General features: G+C 37.6%; 1 pseudogene; it reads left to right on the top strand.

Moving 5' to 3' along the window:
• Nucleotides 1–1810: 1810 nt before the first annotated feature.
• Nucleotides 1811–20328, top strand: LOC115432575 (multidrug and toxin extrusion protein 1-like; annotated as a pseudogene).
• Nucleotides 20329–22296: the final 1968 nt, after the last annotated feature.

Genomic DNA, 22296 nt, shown 5'->3' with positions numbered 1-22296 from the left:
CTGAATCAGAGATCAGTCTGGTGTGTAATTAAGAACTCTGTAAGTGCTAAGCTTTCAGGCTGAACAGACACAAGAACTCCTTTGTTTTTAATCTTTGGCCAAAATAAGGTGTAGCATAGTTGTTTTCAGCTACCTGCCATAACAAATAAGGATCGATTTACAGAGCCGAGAGACTTTTCATAACATCTGCTGGTGTGTTATAGGCGTGATGCGCTGTAGGTGAGGCCAGGTGCTGCTCTCATGTCAGATGATGCATCTCCCGCTTCACTTCCTCAGACGAGGAAAGAAAAAAGCCTCCAGGGTAGAAACTGAGAGTGAGAGAAACAGGTTGCCTTCTCTCCAAGGTCAACCAGCTGCCACAGTCAATGAGCCTCTTCGGTCTATGAGTCAACAAAGCACAGAATCACTTCCAAGCATGAATTTGTCATATCTCCGGCCCCCTGACCCGACACACCTGACAAATACAAGAACACAGTCATAACATAATAACCCTGTGAGCGTAACTGATTCAAGTCGGTTTAATTCAGTGGGGGTTTTTTCTCTCCACCTCTTCTTTGTGCTCACATGAACAGCCTCTGAGACACCCGTTGGTGCTGTCTGTTCATATTTACCCCTTCTGCTCCATCAGGGGGGCTATGGAAAGGACAGTGTGTCATGAAGGACCAGGCGCCACGCTGCCGCATTGTTTTAGAGGCTGGATGAGTCATGGAAGACAAATCAGGGTTGGTGGCATTGGAGAAGGCTCGTCTATTGCATTTGGACAGCAATATTAAATCAGCAGGGGCACTATAATGTGTTCCCATGATGCCTGTTTTAGCAGGTCAGACAAGGAATTCATTATGGCCTAATCTAAGCTAATTACCTGAGAGATTTGATAGTCATACACTTTTATGACTGCAGTTTGTTTTTGAAGCTTTTGCTGTCATAATCTGCTGTGTCTCTCAAGCTTAGTCATATAAATATAAAGTTTAAATTATCCAAAAGAGCAGCATCTAAAATAAATCCAACCATTTATAGCACCTCAAACACAATGTGTGCAGCATCGCAATGAGTATTTCAAGTAAACATTATATGACTCACCAAAAGAAACTCAAAAGCTCATACATCATCAAAAGAGCAGACAGCAAATTTTCTTGTGCTTTAGTCATGGTTGAATTACTTTCTCTACTTTTTTTTTTTTCTTTTTTGGTGTGATGAGTCCACGCTTCAGTTATTTGTTCCTGATGAATTGGATCAGAGTCTTTGGTGAGGTCTAAAATTTAAATGAAGCACTTGATATTGAATCAGCAGTAGGTTAAAAATGTGGTCAAGAATATGTGAGACAAAGAAATCTCATTTGGCTTTCACCACGTTTCTAAAACTCAGTAGGCTGAGAGGCTGCCTTTTGATTTTTTTTCTTTTTTTACATCTGTACCGATAAAAGCAAAATTACACAAGATTGCTCACAGACAATAGTGGCAGCTATAAATACATCGCTTTTTTTTTCCAGCACGCATCTCATATATGCGTCCTGTACATGAATGTCAAGTGTATGCAGGTGACAGACTTGAAGCATAATCCGTTTTTTCCTCCGCACTCCCTTTTTCTCCCTTTTTCCACCTCTGTCTGTCTTTGTGTCTCGCTTGCTCCCTCTGACACCCTCTCACATGCTGCCAATGTGAGATAGACATGTCTGTGTGTCCAGTGTAGTGTGTCATGTGTGATAAACTGTGACGTAGGCGTCACGAGCCGGCAGTTTTAGGGTTCCAGTAGAAGCTACTTATTATTGTTATCATTTCAGTCATCATCATTATCAGCTGGAGCAGACACCATGGGTCCCTCTGCGTCATTGTTCCCTTCTCTCCCAAACCCCAAAGCCCTCACGGCGAAATCTACCCGCAACGTAACCAACAAAGGAGGGAAGAGAACACGTCGAAAATCACCCTGGCACTTTTTCAACGAACCCCCCCCATCCATTCTCTCATCTTCGGCCTGCACCCCTCCTCTATATACTCTGTCTCCATTTTTTTTTCTCTGTCTCTCTATCAACTGTTCACTTCTTTTGTCTCATCCACTGTTTCTTGTTCCATCACACTCTATCTTTCTGTGTGACACACTCTGCCCTCGTCCGCGCTCTCTGGCCACCATTATCTAAACCACATATCTCCTCATCTTTCCCTCAATTCCCCTCTCTCATAGTCTGTAAAAAATTCCAACCTACACATACAGATAAATGCACACCCCACAGTGATACTGTGTGTGCAAATACTCTTACCCCTCCCAAAACCTTCTTCCATGCACACATTCCCCCCCGCCCCACCACCTCCCCACTTTCTACTCTCTCCAAACCCTACCCCCCCACCCTAATCCTCATCACACCACCACCACCGTCATCAGCCCTTATCTCACTCTACCAAATCTGCTGTGACTCAAAACAATTTCCTCTCATTTGCGATTTTACTGCCCGCCCCCGCCTCGTACACCTCCGTCAACCCACCTACCCCCTCCAATAAACCCTCTCCACCTCCTCAATACCCCATTGCTACCCATCCGGAGCAAACCCCACCCAAGCACACATGCACACAAACACAAACACATATACAAATGCACTCACGTTCACACACTCTGAACGGTCGCCATTAAGAATGACGGCTCATCATGTGTAAGCGGTGACTTGCCACTGTCATCCAGTGGAGCCCGAGAAGAACTGCAGTGTGACGTCACGGCGGACGCCGACCCCGCTGGTTGGTGGAACATATTTACGTGTGTGTGTGATTCTGTGCATGTGGTTGGGATGGGGAGCTGGAGGAATACAATTTGGTGGGTGGGTGGACCCGGTGGGCCTTGCTGCATCACTGAACCAGGAAAATGAATGAGAGCCTACGTTGGGAGTCACACCCTTTCTTTCCCATTGGCCTATGCTAATTTTTCCCTTTCTCCTGCTTCATCTTCCTCACTCAGCCCGCTATTCCATTTTAATCACTTCCAAATCATCATCAATCAAAAATGAATGCAGTTGTTGACTGTATATTTGTGCCTGTTGCAACTTGATTGAAACTGTTCAATGACTTGAGTTGGCTAAAAAAGATACAAGCGTTTTTATCAGTTGATTAAATGATTTGAAATCCATTCAAAGTTCAGTGAAGCAGGCTGATGTGCCAGAAATTTTGAGTGTTTGAATTTCAACAAGAGCAAAACAGCACCACCCGATGGGAGGTTTCCAGAGCCACAGCCAAAGGGAGTACCACCTCAGTGAGAGGTGCTATGTACTCTGCAAGGAGGAATATTTTATAACATAATACACGATGAGCTAAAAGGATACACATTTCAATTAACATTGAAAGTGATATATTTACCTCAGCAGTGAGAAAGGAAATAAGCAGCCTAGGGACAGTTCTTTTATCCCTCAAGTCCAATGACGCACAACTAAAAAGTGAGCTTGTTGGTTTTAATCACAAGTCAAATGGCTTTTTCACACACACACACACACACCCCCATCTTATAATAAGCTGTTTGTACTTTTCAAACATCTTTCAGTTTTTCCAAGTCAGCCTGATCAAAGTCAAAACAGAAAATTATATGTATTGCAGTAATAAAGAAACAATGAATTATTTGTCTCTTTTAAGATTCCTTGACACATCATTATGCAGACTTCTCAGTATATGTTAGGTAGGTGTAAAGTGTCAATTTAAATCAGATATTTTTTAATAATATTCATTTATAATATTCCATGTTTACAGTAGTTAGAAAATATTCCTATACAGTTAAAATGCTGACCTTGAGCAAGTTTGAGACTAATCTGGGAGACTTGTTTATCTCCCTCTTAAGTTTAAAACCATGTAAACATAGTTTCTATACTGTATTTTATTCTGTACTCTGTCTTCTTAATATATGTCCTATAAACTGCTTTCACTGTTACAAAGTGATAAAACTGTGCCTACAGTTAAAGTAATTATGTGAAAATCCAAACCCTCCTAACTGAATAAATATTCCCTAAATATTAAAATAGGGCAAAACAAAAATGACCAAAAGAAAAACCCTTTTCTGATCGAGACACAAGTATCAGAGTTTCAGGATTAGAGACTCAGATTACACAGCTAGTGTCAAAGGATTACTTTCCTTTGGTGTGTTAAATGTCATTGAGGTGTGAACATGAGCTGTCACAGTGATAGTGACTGATTTATTATTAGTATGTGTTTTGACACTTTTAAGATGAAAATCCTTTTCTTCTTCTTCTTATTCATTATTACTATTATAATTTTTTTTATTTTTGTTTTTTTTTTTGCACTACAGTGAAGGTGATCTGTGTCCTACAGAGCAGATGAAACAGTAACAAAGCAGAGGCACAGGTCAGTGGTGGAGCGATGCCCTACCATACTGTAAGTGCCAACTCTCTCAAACAGAGAGCATGGTGGGTGGACATGCCTTGGTTATTGATTATTACCCAGGTAATTGGTTATTGATTACTCCTAGCTTTCTTGCCCGTGTCTGGGGAAAACTGTACCATAAATACACTGTCCGCTTTGGGATTGAATTCTGTTTTCTGCCAAATCTCATCACAGTATGGAAGATTTAGCTGCAAAACCTGCCTGCAAAGAAGTAAATGGACAGACCATGGCAGACAAAGCACCTTCTCCTGCAGCTCATGATGTTGCCTCTGCCAGAAAAACATCAAGCTGTGGATACCAGTGGACTGCAAGAATGAAGCATTTCACCTCTTAAAATTGGCAGGACCAGTGATATGACCAGTGTAAATGTACAGAAAAGTGATTGGTATATTCAGAAGGGCTACCTCTGTGGGTCATCATAAAGATACAAGATGATTTAGCTTGTTTGTTAATATTTCATGTTTTTTTTTCTTTTTGTTTGTTTTTGGGGTTATTTTGTCCAATGAAACCATTAATAACCAGAAGTTCATATTAAGCACCCTACACTCAAACACAATAGTTCATATTAGGATAGGACTTAAGTTTTACATCAATACTACAAAACAATAAAAGCAAGTTTTGTACTGGGTGGCACCACCCAAGATGAAGTTGTTCCACTGTTCACATCCACAGCAGTTTTCGAGTTGAACTGTGAAAATGTATATGGATTCAGTCTGTTCCTTATCTTTCTTAAAGAGTTCAGCCATTCTGAAGTTAAACCTCCTTTAGTGTTAGTTAAGACTGGATCACATCGACTGTCATAAATTTGCAACATCCCCAAAACTTCATCTGTTTTATGTGCTATCGTCAAATTAATAATCTTCAATTAATTTAGCATCTACTTTAAAGCAAAAACACAGATAATGAATGTTTTAATATATTTGTGTATAAACTCAGGCATGAAGGGGTTAAATTGCAATGAAAAGTTTTGGTGCAACAAAATCAAATTTTTAGGTTTGGGGTAAAAACCAGACTGGGGTTTAAAGAGAGGTTAGCATTTTATCTTTCTCTGTTTTAAGCTAGTCTCAAAGTGTTTTGTAGCACAATTGAAAGTTAATCCACATGCACATGCTTAAAGATTAAACCTTAGTTTGGTGCCATTGAGCAAAAAAGTAATATTGTAACTGTTAGAGAAATGTACTTTTAATGGGCCAGGTGATGATATAAGGTAATACTGAGAGTGTGACCTGCATTTGCTTAATTTTGTGCCTTTATTTACTCAAAAGCCTCAATATGGAGGATTTTTGCTTGTTTTTGTCCTTAAATTAAATTTGTGGTGGACTTCAGAAAAGTCAGTTGTTGAGTAAAATGACTGCTAACTCCATTTCCATCCTAACCACTGACTAACCTCCCCCCACCACCACCACCACCATCCACACCTGCGTTCTATTCTGTGGGCTACCTAACTCTGAATATCGTTAAAACAGAATTACATAAGCAAGGGTGACAGAACAACCAGCCATCAAAATATCTGTATTGAACCTTTAAAGGTCCTGTACAGAGTTTGTTTCCAGTGGATTGCAGCGATACCTTCGGCCGGAATTGGTGGTGTTTTTAAGGGACAAAGACTCTGCTTCCCATGAGCACTAGCACCTACTGTCGTAATGTCGTAAGGGCATAACTCTGGCCAAGGTGTTTTGAAGCTAATAACTGAAGAGCAGATCCTCTTTACAACTCTGCATTTCTTTTTTCAAGACAGTAACTTGCAGGGTGCAAAGTGACGTTTGAAACGAGACAACAAGCCAACTTCATAAAGTTCGTTTGTAGTGTAGTTTAGTAACTGGCATGAAAACAAAAGTGAAACCAAACTTTGAAAGTCTGACTCCCACTACAATGTCTCTTTTACTCCAGAGCTCCTAAGTGTTACTCACAGACCAGTGTCAAAGACATGTACAATAATATACATTTGCACTAGCTTTTCCACAAAGTATTCTTTCATTTTCATGAATGACTTAAGTCGTTGAACATCTTCATCATTCTGCATTAGCAGTTCAGCTCTAGCTGCTTCAGCCTTCTGCATTCACAGTATTCTACTGTTAGAATAGTCTTGTTCCTGAAGGACAGTTTAGTATCCAGGCCCCGGCATGAATATTCAACTCCATACAGAACCATTTCAGTCTCACCTTCCAAAGCTCTTAGTTTGGACTGAAACAACGCTCCAAATAAAACAGATTACCGACGTCGCAGAGCTAGCCCTGTGGCTAACACAGAAGCGTTTACTAAGTGTTTGGCTGAGCTACCAACAGCCACTATAGTCAAATACAATGTTCCAATGCATATGTAGAAAGAACACAAGCATTCTATACCTGTGTAGAAGAAAGAGGGACAACTCCAGCTCTGTTTTCATTCCTTTTAACTCCCTTAGTTCTATCCATCGATTCAATGCAGAGGTTTACCGGTGTTTTAGTCTGTGCCCTTTCACTGTCCCGTTTATCTTTCTTTTTCTTTCTGCCAGTCCAGCTCCAGTTCCAGTGTCCACCATCACAACTAAATAAATCCAACAAATCCCTTTCTTTAGGAAAAAGGACAGATCTTACTCCTCACTTGTTCAGCTTACGTCTCACTACTAACCTCTGCCGGTAGGTGTGGTGTTGTCATAGTGATGTTAGTCTGCTGTAAATCAGTCCAGTCTTGTTCGACCCGACCAGGGACGCTGGAAATAGCATTTGGAAATAACCTATTTTGGTGCTGATAATCTCATTTTAAATTGCTGACTACAATTATTCATATATCTGAAAATGAGACTTTTTTAACATCATGCAGAAAGTCTGTACAGCGCCTTTAACCACAGCATATAATTGATCTAATTAAATTCTTTGAGCCCTCATTATCTATGAGGTAAACAAAAAGTCCCCATATCGCTTAAGATTTCTGTATTCCACATTTGATATCATACCGTTCTCTGTCTTTACTATTTCAGCAAATGTGAGACAAAAGTTTCTGCAGTGTGCTAATTAGAAATGAGCTGCACTTGCACGTGTCTCCTGTACAACAACTTATAATTTTGTGGGGAGGAAAGTAGCTTTGAATTTCTGGGCACCCAACGTGGATCCACTTTTCTCTGATTTCTATTCATCACACAAACCTACAACTTGATAGATGAGGACATTAAATTTCTTTTATGCAAACCTTTTTATGCCAAAGGTTGTCAAAATCCTGCACCAGCACTCACTTTAACTATTTTCTAGAGAAGAAAAGTAGTAAAGACATTAAGAGAACACAAAAGAACTACAGGAAAACCAAAGCATAACAAAAGTCAGCTGCCAGCTGAAATGAAAACTTTTTCTCAGCACAAGGCCTTTTGAATTGATTTTTGTGAATAACAACTTGATCTGGTGCCTTTCATGAAATTTTGTGTTTCATTCTTCTATCATTTATGTTTTCAAATTTATGAGCTCAGGTGAATATGACTTTCTTTCCAGTTCATTTCACAGCCGATGAGCTTTTTGATCGGCTTCATCAGCATGGTGTTTTGTGGTCACCTATAGGGAAACCAGCTCTCACTGGGGTAGCATTAGCAATAGCAGGAAGAAATTTCACAGCTTCTGTTTTTTTTTATCAACATTCTGCTTTTAAAGATCAGCATTTTCTGAAAAATGTTAACATTAAGCATCAGGCAAATAGAAATATGTGTTCCTGTTCTGTCTAGACTGTGTTTTTTAATGATTTATTTTAATATCTGCAATAAATGTCACTGGTATTTCAATCAACACTGGTCTGGCTTCAGCATGTCACACTCTCGTATCTCAGGAAATCAATTCATTTTTTGTAACTAACCTGTTGAGTCCTCAGCAGCCACCCCCGTGTTACTGCTGCATCTCTGACCTCTTTTTTGGCAGACATATGAGTGTGGTAACCTTAAGCGTGTGGGAGTGATTCTGGAAAGAGGGGTCTTGATTCTGCTCTTAGCCTGTTTCCCCTGCTGGGCGCTCATCATTAACACTCAGCCCTAACACTCAGCCCTTTCTGCAGGCTGTCAGGCAAAGTACAGAAGTCACCAAGTGAACCCTTTTCACTTCTGCACATAGGTCAAAAAATGTATTGACTGTCTTATGAATGATTCACAATTCAAAATCCAAATTATGCAAAGGATGTACAATAGGAACAAATAATGACAAAAATCACTCGATATGATGATGTAAATGTGAATTCTAAGTATTAAAAATACATCAAATGAAGCATTCATTTGAAATATTGTCCAGCCTAGACACATAATCATTGTTTTGCAGCTATAAATAACAACAGCCTATATATAAATCCATACATATAACTAGTGCTCATCCAAGTTATTATTAGTTCAGTATGATTTTCGCACTTATTCATAATTTTTGTTTTTTCTTAAAATTTCTCGGCTGTATGTGATGATCTTCATGCCAGCTCTGCCTATGAGTTCATCTTCCTTTTTAGTACAGACACAAAATGTTATTTGTATCCGCACGTATGCACTTACTGAATGGTTGCTGTGACGCAATATTGATCTAATTATCTCTATTCATGGTGTTGGGGTGGAATCTGCAGGCTGCCTTCATGTACCAGCTGCAGGGGAGGTATCTTCAGAATCAGGTGCATTTCAGACTCTAAGGCCACTGATGTGATGCAAATTGTACATACAGTTTCTCTGCAATGAAGTGGTTTAGTGCATGCTTGTAAAAAGATGTTGGAGAAAGGAACAAACAGCACATGCACTGTTGAAACGGCATGTTCTTTTAGAAACAGTGTGCTTTGGCTCACAGGGCATCATGTGGCCTCAGGTCATTACTGGAGCCATAGGAAATGTTTTTAATGCACTCATCAACTAAATCTGTCTTGGTCTTTTGGATCGAGGGGTCAAGTGAGTACACCTACCATACCAGTAGCAGTGTGCTTTTTACATGATTCATATTCATAAATGTTTCTCAAAATGTTACAAACAAATCAGAGGGCATGCTGTTAAAGCAAGAAGTGTGAGTAATCAGCAATTATCATTTTTATAATGATCTGGAGCAAGGAGTGGGTGAAATAAATGTCCTGCCATTTGTACTTTAATATTACAATTAGAATATAACAGGGTGTGATATACAGAGAAACTGGAAAGTACAACTAGAGAGGATTTGGGGAAAGGCAAAAAAAAAAAAAAAAACCCCACGGAGAAAATATATGTTTCATCGTGTTGAAGTAAAAATCCTTGATAGTTTATTTATTATTTACTATTTATTATTCATTCATCCATTTCATTTCATTTATTTACTGTTTCAAGCAGAAGAAAAAAACAAAACTTGTGTGTACAAGGAACTAATAGCAGAGCAAATAAATGAATAAATAGAGGTGATTAAGACAATATAGCAATTGCCATGTACTCTTGTAATAACAAAATTAATTCAATATGTATTGCTCGAAAAAGAGTGGGATGAAGAAAACTTACTAAATCCCACCCCGACTTCTCATTTATACAACATAACACATTACTTTTGCTTCCTTATTTATCTATAGTATTATATGCTTTATTTATTGTATTGTTAAAAAAAAGATAATTGACATTATTGTTTGTGGAAATTCTATTGATATTATTAATTTATTTCCCTCTTTTTTTTGCATTGTTTTGCCTTCTTGACTCCACCATATTTGATCAGCTGCTGCTAATGCCATCTCACACTACTGTTTGGCTGTGGTTTTGTTCGTTTACATTTGCGGCAGGGGGTTGCACAAGGCTACATGGGATGGTGAGTTGAAGCATCTCAAACTATTAAAACTGACGGTTGTGAAACATGTTCTGTCTTCTGTTTCTTATGTTGCAGTCAGTGTTTTCTCATCATTCTTTCAGCCTATCCCAGTCTTTCTGTCAGTCAGAGCAATAAACTACTGTATATACCTGACAGTTTGATACATTAGAAATTATTTTTATTTTATGTTGCAGGGAGCTAATAATAATCATAATAACCCATAACCTGAATTCCTCTGAATTCTTGTGTTTCATATCACAGTATGCATCATATAAAGGTTAATTCAGTCTCTGCATTTTACCTATTCTAATATACACACACTGTACCTGGCATTAGCATTAGCATTAGCATTAGCACTGCTGGTTGTTTGGGGATTAACTCCAGATCTTCAACAGCAGTGTGGTCAAGGGCACTGACTGAGAATTATCCTATATGTACCTATTTTTTTAATGGCAGGGAAATATACCATACCATGTAGGCTACATGATTAAAAATGTCTACAGGGCCCACTCTGCTATTTTATAATTTCATCAAACCATCAAGATAACATTGTGCACATAAAAACATGATCATATTTTATTGCTTGTTACTTTTTTTTTTTTTTTTGTATTGCAGTGGCTAATGGTTGTATCCCATTATTTTGGGAGAAACTTATAATGAAAAACATGTATTGCCTCCAGCCTCTTTTACATGATCTATCCAGTAACTAAAAAGGGCCTTTACTAAGTCTACATTTGTCCAACAGGAGATCTCAGTTCAGTCTTCAAGACAGTGGTAAAACTATAATTTTACTACTGTCTTGATGCAGTGTCGTGTTTGTGTGATTACTATAATATATAGCTACTAAAACAGACTACTGCTGAAAACCTCTGAAAAGTATTTGAAACTAGTCTTTAAACATGCAAGTGTACAAGAGAAACACATTTCTTTTTCATTTCCTGCCATGAAAAAAGCTGACTGACACATTTAGTAAATTGCACAACCCATGGCAGTGAAAGGGTTACACAATGAAATGGCCACCAGCTATCTCTTGTATCAGTTCTTTACTTTTTTTTTTTTTTTTTCTCATTATTTCACACCCTGGTCAGTCGACTGCCTGACAGAGTGGTGACTCTTCCTCCACCTGGCCATCCCCAGCATGTTGATGCACTGTCTGGGCTTGTGGCTCTATGAGACAGGAGGTTTCCTGGCAGGAGTTATCAACAAGGTCCAGTTTGGAGCATTTGTATTTATTTGCATTGTAACCTATTTTTGCCTTCTCTAAAATCACTTTTATAGTATCTCATGGAGAGGTAGCATATTGATATAGCTTTGACTTTTGTGTTCTGTATACAACACTTACCTTATTCTGTCCTGTAACTGCCAATCGGTTTCTCTGTAGCTGCCAGTGTTTGGGTTTGAAATGCTGGTGCTGGAAACATGAAACAAGCCAAACTGTCCAGCAAGGTGTCCCTCATCTGTGCATGTATGAATTAAACATATGACCTGCTACATCTCAAAGAGGCAAAAGTTACTGTGTCAAGAATCTCACGGGGGAGACAAAGCTGTAGCCAGAATTTTGTGCCCCCAAGCTTGTAATTTCATTTTTTTTATATTCAGTGTATTGTGTTTATCAAGGTATCTTTAGTTTTAGCGTTACATAAGTTTTATTTAGATAAGGCATCTCTACAAAAAAAAAAAAAAAAATCTTCTAGTTTTAAACAATCTACATCACAGGTGTCAAACATGCGGCCCAGGGGCCAAATCTCTGCCCGCCAAAGGGTTCAGTCCGGCCCTCGGGATGAATTTGTGAAATGCAAAAATTACACTTAAGATATTAACAATCCTTTTAGTTCAGGTTCCACATTTAGACCAATTCAATCTCAAATGGGCAGGACCAGTAAAATACTATCATAAAAACATATAAATAATGACTACTCCAAATTTCTCTGTTTGTAAATGTAAATATTTTCATGTATTTACACTAAAACAAAGTATAATTGCACAAAAAAATGTAAATAACCTGAACAACTATGAACAACCTGAAATATTTTAAGAGAAGTAAGTACAATTTTAACAAGATTCTGCCTGTTACTAAATGTTTTGTGTATTTTTTATATTATAATGTAAATGTGTAAATGATAAACTGAGGCAGAATGTTGTTAAAATTACACTTATTTTTTCAGTTTGTTCATGTTAATCACATTGTTTTAAAGGATAGTTTGTAGATGTAAACCTTTTCATAATGTAAATTAACTTTTTTCGCTCTTAAACATAGAGAAAAGTTCGGAGTTGACATTATTTATATATTATTATGTTATTATTTTACTGGTTCGGCCCACTGCAGATCAAATTTAGCTGAATGTGGCCCCTGAACTAAAATGAGTTTGACACCCCTGATCTACATCAATTAAAATATCTAGAAAATATGTGTCTGCAGTCTTTGCCAAAGGTTGTGGCAGTAAGAAATATGTACTAAAGTCTTTGAAAGTTAAAACTACCAGTAGTAAGAACTAAACTAGCTGTTCTTCACTTCCAAAACATATTGAAAAAAACTGAAAAAACCTTACCATATATATATATATATATATATATATATATATATATATATATATATATATATATATATATATATATATATATACACACACACACACACACACACACATATATATATACGTATATATATATATATATATATATATATATATATATATATATATATATATATATATATATATATATATATATATATATACACACACACACGCACGCACACACACACAAATATTCTTGTGCCATATTTACATAATACAAATGTTTTTGTGCTGAAGAAATTTGTCCAAACAAAGAACAGACAGTGCACTTAAATTATCAGTCTAGTAAATCGCTGAAGGTGTCATTTCTTCATTTAGATCAGCATAGAATGGATTTTCATAGTCTGGGTCTGGGCCATGGCTTACGTAGGCTGGTATCTTGCTCATTTTCAAGTTCTCCAATCTTACTCTGAACTAGAGAAAGCATTGTATCAGTGCAAAGCTGTTTTTCACTGCTGTTAGCGAGTGTTGTCTGTGTGTTTAAATGTGTCACCTCCCTCCTTTGGCGATGGTAGTCAGTCTGAATGGAACTGGTTGTGACGCTGGGGCCTCCCCTGCTGGTCATCTTGCCGTTTTTCAAGGCATTCCTGAGCCTAATGTCCCTTCTGACCACAGTGGAAACACACATTTGGGTCATAGACAGAGCGAAATGTTTATGTGTGTGTGTGGGGGTGGGGGGTGGGGTCTTCTTTGGAGGTGGAGTCCGGTATCTCTACTAAGGTAGGGGTGGAGAGGGTGGTGGCAGCTGGTTTGCGTCGGGTAGAGGAGGGACACACTGGCCCTCAGTGGATGGTAGAGAGGGACCCAGCCACTACCACCATTCTGCCCAGACAGAAGGACAGAGAGAAGAGGAAGGAGAGGTGGGGTTATGTGTATCAGTGAGCAGTCCCTACTCTGTTCCCTGCTCTGTATTATTCTAACCTTTTGGATTTAGAACCTTCATTAACTGTTTTTTTCTGCTGGAGACATTTCTCAACATCTTGTAACTTTATCATACTTAACATATCTGGAAACACATTCTTTTGCCCAGAAATTCCACCTGTTTGATGCAATCTGGAGCAAATTTCTTTATCGTTAATTGACACACTGGGTGGGGAAGCAAAATTTACAATATTTTGAGGCAGGGATTGAAAGACAGTGTATGACCAATTAGTTTATTGAAAGTCATGAGAATTTATTTGCCACAAGAAAATGTACATAATAGAAAATGTTTTTATTCTATGTGTCCTCCTTCTTTCTCAATAACTGCCTTCACACGCTTCCTGAAACTTGCGCAAGTGTTCCTCAAATATTCGGGTGACAACTTCTCCCGTTCTTCTTTAATAGTATCTTCCAGACTTTCTCGTAATAGTTTTGCTCATAGTCATTCTCTTCTTTACATTATAAACAGTCTTTATGGACACTCCAACTATTTTTGAAATCTCCCCTGGTGTAACGAGTGCATTCAGCAAATCACACACTCTTTGACGTTTGCTTTCCTGATTACTCATATGGGCAAAAGTTTCTGAAAAGGTATGGATAATAGTGTTAGGTATGATTATGACATCAATATATGTTTGGTTTCAAAACAATTGACGTAGTGCCTGCTGAGAAAAAACAACTAAATGTTCATTGTAAATTTTGCTTCCCCACCCTGTAATTGTAAATATTGTATCGTAATTCACCTTGACATTCCTGCTTCCCTTAAACCCCATATTTCTGTGCCTGGGTCTCTCCTCTACAGACATCTCTGACAGAGGTTTTATAATGTTTTGGCTTTACACTGCCTTTTTCCAGCCTGTAACAATAAATTGCATCTGTTTTACAGCCCATAGTAATTAAACTACACCTGTTTTATTGACCCTAAAGAAAGTTTGGTCCAATGTCCCAGAACATCCAATGTCAAGGAAAATCACTTTCAACCCCTTTAATGCACAAAGACTGACTGTTTACACCACCTAGAATTTGGTTGAAATTTTAGTTTGTCAGATTCTGAGGTGACAGCCAGAGTCCACTCAGTTGTTCCACCCATCCTTAAGTTTCAGGGAAAGGGCATCATTTTTCTGTCCTGGATGATTAGTCACCTTCTACAGTGGACTCAATGATCAGCCTGGAATCCCACTTCTGACACCAAGATTGTGGTGGAAATTTGTCTGTAATAATAGAATCGTCAGTCAGAGCTGTCTTTGTGAAGCTAATTGAGGTTGTGCAAGAGGAGATACAACTAGGCAGCATAAGTTTGTAAGTAAGGGATCTCGTTGGGCTACCCCCAACGTAAGCTTTTTATGCGCACAACAAAACATGGGGCATCACGGGGCTTCATGCACGGCTGCTGCCAAGGGACAAGGCTTTTATTATCAGTCATTCAGTGCAATACATTTTCCATTTCACTTGTACCATATTTTACTGACTCAGAGAAACAGTTATTGGTAAGTTACAACATTAGCATTCTCAGAGTGAGGTAAACAATCAAATATAATATAAATAATGATGTCATATACCTTTTCAGTAGATTTTGGTGAAGAGAAGCAAAATCAATTGTTTTATTAGGTGGTAGTTAAATATAATATGCTACACCATTTGACATGTTATCTTTGTATGAATTTTCAATATGTATAATTTCATGTGCTGCATTTCTTGTGCTAATTTCTAGTGATTGTCACATGTTTTAACCGGAGCTTGTCTGAGGGGGTGTAAGGATGTGATCGGCTACATTTTCACCACAGAGAAGTGAATACAAATTTTAAAGCACTGATTATTAATTTCTTTGTTTTTCTCAGATCTGATGTGGTAACTAAAAGTCAAAAGCTTAGAAACTGTTATAAAGAAGTTAACATGTAATTCATTATGTAAGACTCCTGACAGAGAAGTCAGCTTGTGCTTCAGCTACACTTCAGAATCGAACTGAAAATTAAACTGTCACCATGCAGAGAGGCATAGATTTGGCACAGTTTGCAGACTTCTATCAGAAAATGGTATTGATCTCTTGGCTGGAATTTATTGATGTTTCTTTTAAACACTTAAAGCTTTTTACAGTTTGAACAGAACCTGTTTCTGTATTTTTATTTTCCATCTAGGGATATTGTTCAGAGATTTGCTGATGTCATGACGATGTATAGTTTCATCCAGTGGCGATTTCTCATAGACTGCAAGGGAAGGTCGGCTTCCCCTAAAATTATGAAAATTAAATGTTTGAATATGTGCAGTTGTGTTGACATTTCATTGACTACAAATGTGTTAGAACACGTTCATCTCACAGGCGAGTTCATTCAGAATCAGCTTAATCACAAATCAACAGACTCAATGTTGTTCACTTCTCATACATTCCCGTTGCGCTGTTTTCTCATTCGATCTCTGCTCAGTGCATTTGCCCGTTGACACCCGACGTCCATGCACTTCAATGGGACTGAGTGGAACAGTTTTTTTCATTGCCTCAAAACTGGACGGTAATTGGATAAATGTCATGATGTTGTCCCGCCCCCGGACGCTCGGCTTCTCGGGGGGTGAATGGAGCTGTGGGCGGAGCTCAGCTGGGCTGGACGCCAGTCTTCCATGTGCTGATTGGAGGATCAGTCAAAAGGCTGAATCCCGTTTGATTGACAGCTATTTTGAGATCTACTCCTTCACTTGACAGAGTTCAGTTTAATACCGTCTCGCATTCTGCTGTGAAATCGAGAGAGAAACCACTACGAAATTACTTGTTCATTTCTTGCACTGTAAATAAAACACACTCGTTGTTCTTCCTTGTTTCAATTTAACATAATTTCAAAGTTTTCCTGTTTAGTTGGTACGATAAGGTCACTGACCATTTTCTTAAAAAGGAACGGAGGGCCGAATTAATGTTTAAATAACTTGACCATTTTTTTTTTTTTTATGTAAGGCGACAATGAGCTTCCCCTCTCTGAAAGATGAGCAGCCGCCACCGGTTTCATCCCTGTTGCAGAGGCCTTTGCAGTGAGTGACTCTACTTCAGTGTTGAAATAAAGAAACTGCTCCTCACAGATTGGACATCCCTCTGTATTTTCTGTCAACAGGGTGCCATGGCAGGTATTGTCAGGGGAATAGGGAAGCAAATGACTGGTGCTGTGAGTAGTGTGGTAAGTTACAATTTCATAGGGTTCCCTGTTGAAGCATCTTTAATATTCAGTGCCACAATGGGCATTGGTGAGGACATAAGAGGTACTACAACACCACACAGCTCTTGTTTCAACTTAAATCAATCAACTTCCTTTTAATCTCTTTTTGCAGGGCTGTGGTCAGGATTTTCAATTTCTGCTTTGGTACAGTCGACCTTTTTTATGTTTTTTGCTGTGTAAGCTAAATTGGAAGACAATCACAAAGGAGGTGAGTAATCCCGTTATGTGGTTCAGGTAGAAAATGAAGCTATGATACACTCACTGTGTGTAATTTAACTCTCATCTCTGTAGGCACTGGTACGAGTAGGAGTCCACATTACAGACAAAAACAACACCAAGAAAGAAAATGTAGGTAAACACATGTTACAATTATGCACAGGCATATTCTGCCTACTAAACCACATATAAAACTATAACATGTAAATGCTTTTTGACACCTTGGGCCACAGCAACAAGCAATGAATACAACATTGATATCATTTCAGTTAATTCAGTTGTGTAATCATCAACATTAAGCTGCTGTTGAATGCATGACTAGATGACTGTCTTCTAGTCACGTAATTGTGTCTACTGTTTTGGTGCTGGACAGGTAGCGTAAAGTGAGTTCATCTGATGTTTTTTTAATTAGTTTCCTGCTGTGGCTGGAAACAGAATGAGAGGAGCTGTGAGAGGGAACCAAGCAGTAAAACTAAAACAATGAGCTGATGATGGTGCTGATACAGAGCTGTGATAATTATCTATGGCCTCATCACTGCAAGCAACACCTATCATATTACATTACATTTAATTTATTGAAAATATGATGTGAAAATATGAAACGTAATTATCTTCATTAAAGCTACAATATATAACATGTCCCCATCAAAATATCTAATAAAAGTAGGTTTGTGTTATATATTTTGTTAATTTGCCAAATGTTTCCAACAAATCTGATGTTAGCGGTGTTATAGTGTTGCTAATATGGCTATTAAAAGCATAAAACTTTAATATATAATTAGCTCATCTGTTAACAGGATTTTTTAAATGTACGGTGGTACTGAAAAGAATTCATTCTTTTTTGCCTTCTGTCATTGTCTATTGTCACTATATCTGCATTGTATTATGGGAAGTTTTTACTTGCAAAATGTCCAGAGGTCGCATACCACAATATTTAATATTAATGCAATATATTTAAATAGTTTGTAATTGACCTTTCACTAAGCCCTACCCAAAATAGTCCAGTCCTACATTTGCAACCCTTCCTAGGCACAGGAGCTCATAGATATAAACATTTATATATTTTGTCACTTTATTTGTTGCCAATGATTAACGTATATGTATAATGACAATGCTATTTATCAACTATAAACATCACACCACCATTTTAGCACTAGTTAAAATCGTGCGTGCCCCGAAGGTTACTCACCAAAACATTCATTCATTTATATCTTATATGAGTGTTAATATTATCTCTGATGGAACCTATAAGTCTGACAGCAAAACATATTTTCGCTTTAGAGGAGGATGTCATGAATTTTTCTTTTCTGAAGCTAAAATATGCTCACAGCTGAACATAAGTGACCATGTTGCTTATTGACTAAATGAGAATTTTGGACGTTCATTACTGATCATGGATAAACATGAACCGTCTCAAATAGTGTGTTAAATGTATTTTAGTTTAAGGATGTCTGAGAAATTGTGAAGGCATTTTTATACCTTTTTATGACATTGTATGAACTAAATGATCAGTCGGATACAGATCAGGTATGCTCAAGGAAATCATTTTAAATTTCTGTGAAAGATATAGACAGAGAGGGCAGTAGTATGTGCCTCTGAGCTACTTTCCTAATCTTAATGAACATGAACATGATCCTTAATGAACATCAGTGAAAACTCCTTGAGTTGCTTTACACTTAAAACACAAGATATAGTCACGGAAAAATTTTTTAGACTACCCTTGCTTTCTTCAGTTTCTTGTTCATTTTAATGCCTGGTACAACTAAAGGTACATTTGTTTGGACAAATATAATAATAACAACAAAAATAGCTCTTAAGAGTTTAATTTCAGAGCAAATATCTAACCATTTTCCATGTTTTCTTGATAATAACCAAAATCACTTCAGTTCTTACATCAATAGCTATGGCATTGTACTGACAAAAACAGTGCTTTTAGGGATTCCATGTTTTCTTTTCTGTCTGTTTTAGTCACATGATACACACAGAAGTTAGTACTTGATTTCATAACCATTGTTTCTGATGATTTTTGATGGTCTAATAATTTTTTCCGCGACTGTAATGTAGACAAACCATCGACAAATATACATGACCTTTTATATCTCTTTTCTTATTTGCATCATCAAAACAAAATGTAAAAATAACTACACTCACCAAACATATAACTAACCTCTCCCATCAAGGCTAAAATAAGACTAACTGTCGTAAACATCAGGAGATGATGTCAGGAAACTGATACAATTGGTTCACAGTGGTACACAATACGAAAGCATAAGACAAGTAGATGCAGTTGGCCATTACATTTTCATCAACAGTGAAACAGTAAAGAAAGGGATTCTTTTATCTTTCGTCTAAATCATTGGTGTCAAACATATGGCCAACCAAAGGGTCCAATCCTGCCCACAGGAGAAAATTGCAAAGTGCAAAAATTACACAGAAGATAACAGTCACTGAGTCCTGACAAGTTGTTTTGATCATAAAGTTAAATAATATGTTTTTCATTTCCAGATGCCTATCACTATGTTTTGGATCCTGTGTGTTGCCTTTGTAGATCCACTGCAATTTGTAAGCACAATATTGTTAAAATTATGTTTATTTTTCTTAAGAAATTTCAGGTTTCAGGTTTATTCACATTTTTTCTGACAGGATACTTTTGTAATTGCCAACATTTTTATAATGTAATTTAATTTTTTTTTCACTGAAGCCAAGTGACAAATCTGCTGTTTTCATTTATAGGCTTTTTTTGTTATTATTTTATTGGTCTGGCTTACTTGAAATCAAATTGAACTGTGTATGGCCTCTGAATGAAAATGTGTTTGACACCTCTGATCTAAATATAAGTGGTATATTATATGTAGCATCAATAAAGCATCTTACCTTCGTTTCATTTGATAAAATTAGCACTATGAATTATTGTAAAAATAGCTCCTTTAGTTACTTCTATCTTCCTGTCTCTGCTATTTCACAGAAATTTAGGGAAGGGTCAGTTCACATTCTATTGGTTTCATGCTATGGTTTTGGACATTCTTGAAAATCTTACGTGCTGTTTCACCATCTACATTTAGTGTGGAATTTTGGATATGACCATTTTTAATGCATCATTAGTAATGTATTTTGCTGTCCTTCATTGTGGCCTACAGCTCAAGTAGATAGAAAGCTGGGAGCATCCACTTCAGGTCAGCGGTCCTCAGACGATGTGACTGTGTCTGTCAGGCAGCTGGTGATAGGACGTGGCCTCACTGTGCTGCTCAGGTTCATCATCCTCTCTGCTGGAGTCTTCATCAGTGAGATGCTCATCAAAGTGCTTGAATTAGACTAGTGACCTTTATCAGGCCACATGGCAGCAGTTCAAAAACAAGTTCTGAGTCTTCATCTTGAGGCTCAAATGAACCGACACAAACACTCAATGACCAAATTACAGCCTATTGACTGGAATAAGTACTTGTATGTGTCAGTGTTTAAACTTAAGAGATTTGGTTTTTCAAAGTTTTCCTTCAAATCAGCTTTTAGACAACTTCACAGTCTATTTTCATACAAAATGTCATTTATTTTGTACTTTGATGAAAAATAGCTGCAGTAAAATGACAGGTAATTACTGAACATTACACAAATGAAAAACTATTCTGTAAGTGAACCCGATAAGTGGCATTAAGGCACATTTTTTAAACCTTGAAAGAGTTGTTGAATTCTACTGATTACTTTATGTTATTTCCCATCATGACTGCATGATTAAGCAACTGTAAGCAATTGCACTTAAAGTAATGACATGTGAAGTAATAATATGTGTTGCTTGCTCCACTCCAGCTAATACTCATATACATACCCAGATACATATGCAGTAGTTAGCTGTGTTTGGAATGCAAAAAAAAAAAAAAAAAAAAAAAGAAAACAGGAAGTAAATGAGGCAATCAATGAAATCCTGAACTGAATACTGTCTAGGTTCGTTTTATGTGTATAAAAACATGTGGTGTAAGAAGGGCTCCAATCAAGACAAAAAAAGATATAATTCCCTCAGTGACGAAATATATGTCCTCATTACACAACATATAGATCAATGGATGCTACATTTAGGAATTGCATGATTAAATGTTATAAATAGACTACGGCACATCTGTGGATGTGTGCTTTCATCATCAAAGACAGAAAAACTGTCTTTTTCTTTGATTTATTTCTCTTTCTTTTGATCTGTCTTGCCAAATTTGATGATAATGAAAGGTCTGTATGAGCTCCATGCAAATGCTGGCTGGATGAATACATGTCAAACTGAGCAAATCAACCACCTGCTCTCTGTGTAGGAGCAGATAACTAGGTAGCTAGTCCAGTGTCTCAGTCAAGTCCTGCTCACAGAAATGAAACATTCCCCCTCGTTATGACTTTAGGAAATATATACCCACTATATTAGAGATTATATACTGTACACTCAAGTTTCCCTTTTCATTATTAAAACTTTTCCATCTCAATCAAATTTGGATGTAGGCCACGATGAAGCGCTCCTGGAGGGATTCAATGTACAACCTAATAAGTGCGAATTCTATTTGAGTCATTTCAGACGGTGTTAACTTTGAAAGCTGGGGTCTCATTCCAGAGGCAGATTTAAGTCTCCAATCTGGCCTTTAAGAAGCTCTTGCACCCACCCAAGTGACATCAACGCTGGTTTTCAACAGACTGATGTTTGTTCAAGTCACATAAATCCTGCATATTAATTTATCATTATTCAACATGTAAATCAGGCTTGATTCATACATGGCTACATCATCGTCTGTGTTCCAGAGTCGCTCATCAGCAGAGACACTGCCACAGGCTCCTCACAGAGTCTATAATCTCACCCCCAGAGACTGCAATCAGTGACATGCTGTGGCATCATTAACAAGTCACTGGGTAAAGATATTTTGTCAGTATTGTTAGACTATAACTTGCTATGCAGTAACTTAGCACTGTCATACATTTCTTGATGGACTTGCTATATGTTCAATTGTGTCTTCATTTTAAGAAACTCCAGTCCAGAACAAGTGCTGCGTATGATTTTATAGTCATTTATGAGCTCTTTTGCAAACAAAAGTGTAATGATAATTAACCCACACAGACTCATTATTAACCCTGTGATTTTTAAGGTGCTGTATGAGACAAAACACACTGATTGCTCTAGTTCAGCCTGTATTTGGTGTTGTAGTGATATTACCATTTAGTATGACATTGGCCCAATCCTAATTTTCACGCTGAAGCATCATCAGTAAACCCTCACAGACAACTGACGTCATTTGATAAGTGATTGAGTGTGAGAGGTATA

The sequence above is a fragment of the Sphaeramia orbicularis genome, chromosome 14, assembly GCF_902148855.1.
Source record: "Sphaeramia orbicularis chromosome 14, fSphaOr1.1, whole genome shotgun sequence".
Lineage (NCBI taxonomy): Eukaryota > Metazoa > Chordata > Actinopteri > Kurtiformes > Apogonidae > Sphaeramia > Sphaeramia orbicularis.
The sequence above is the reverse complement of the archived record's forward strand: the minus strand, read 5'-3'. Positions and strand labels throughout refer to the sequence as shown.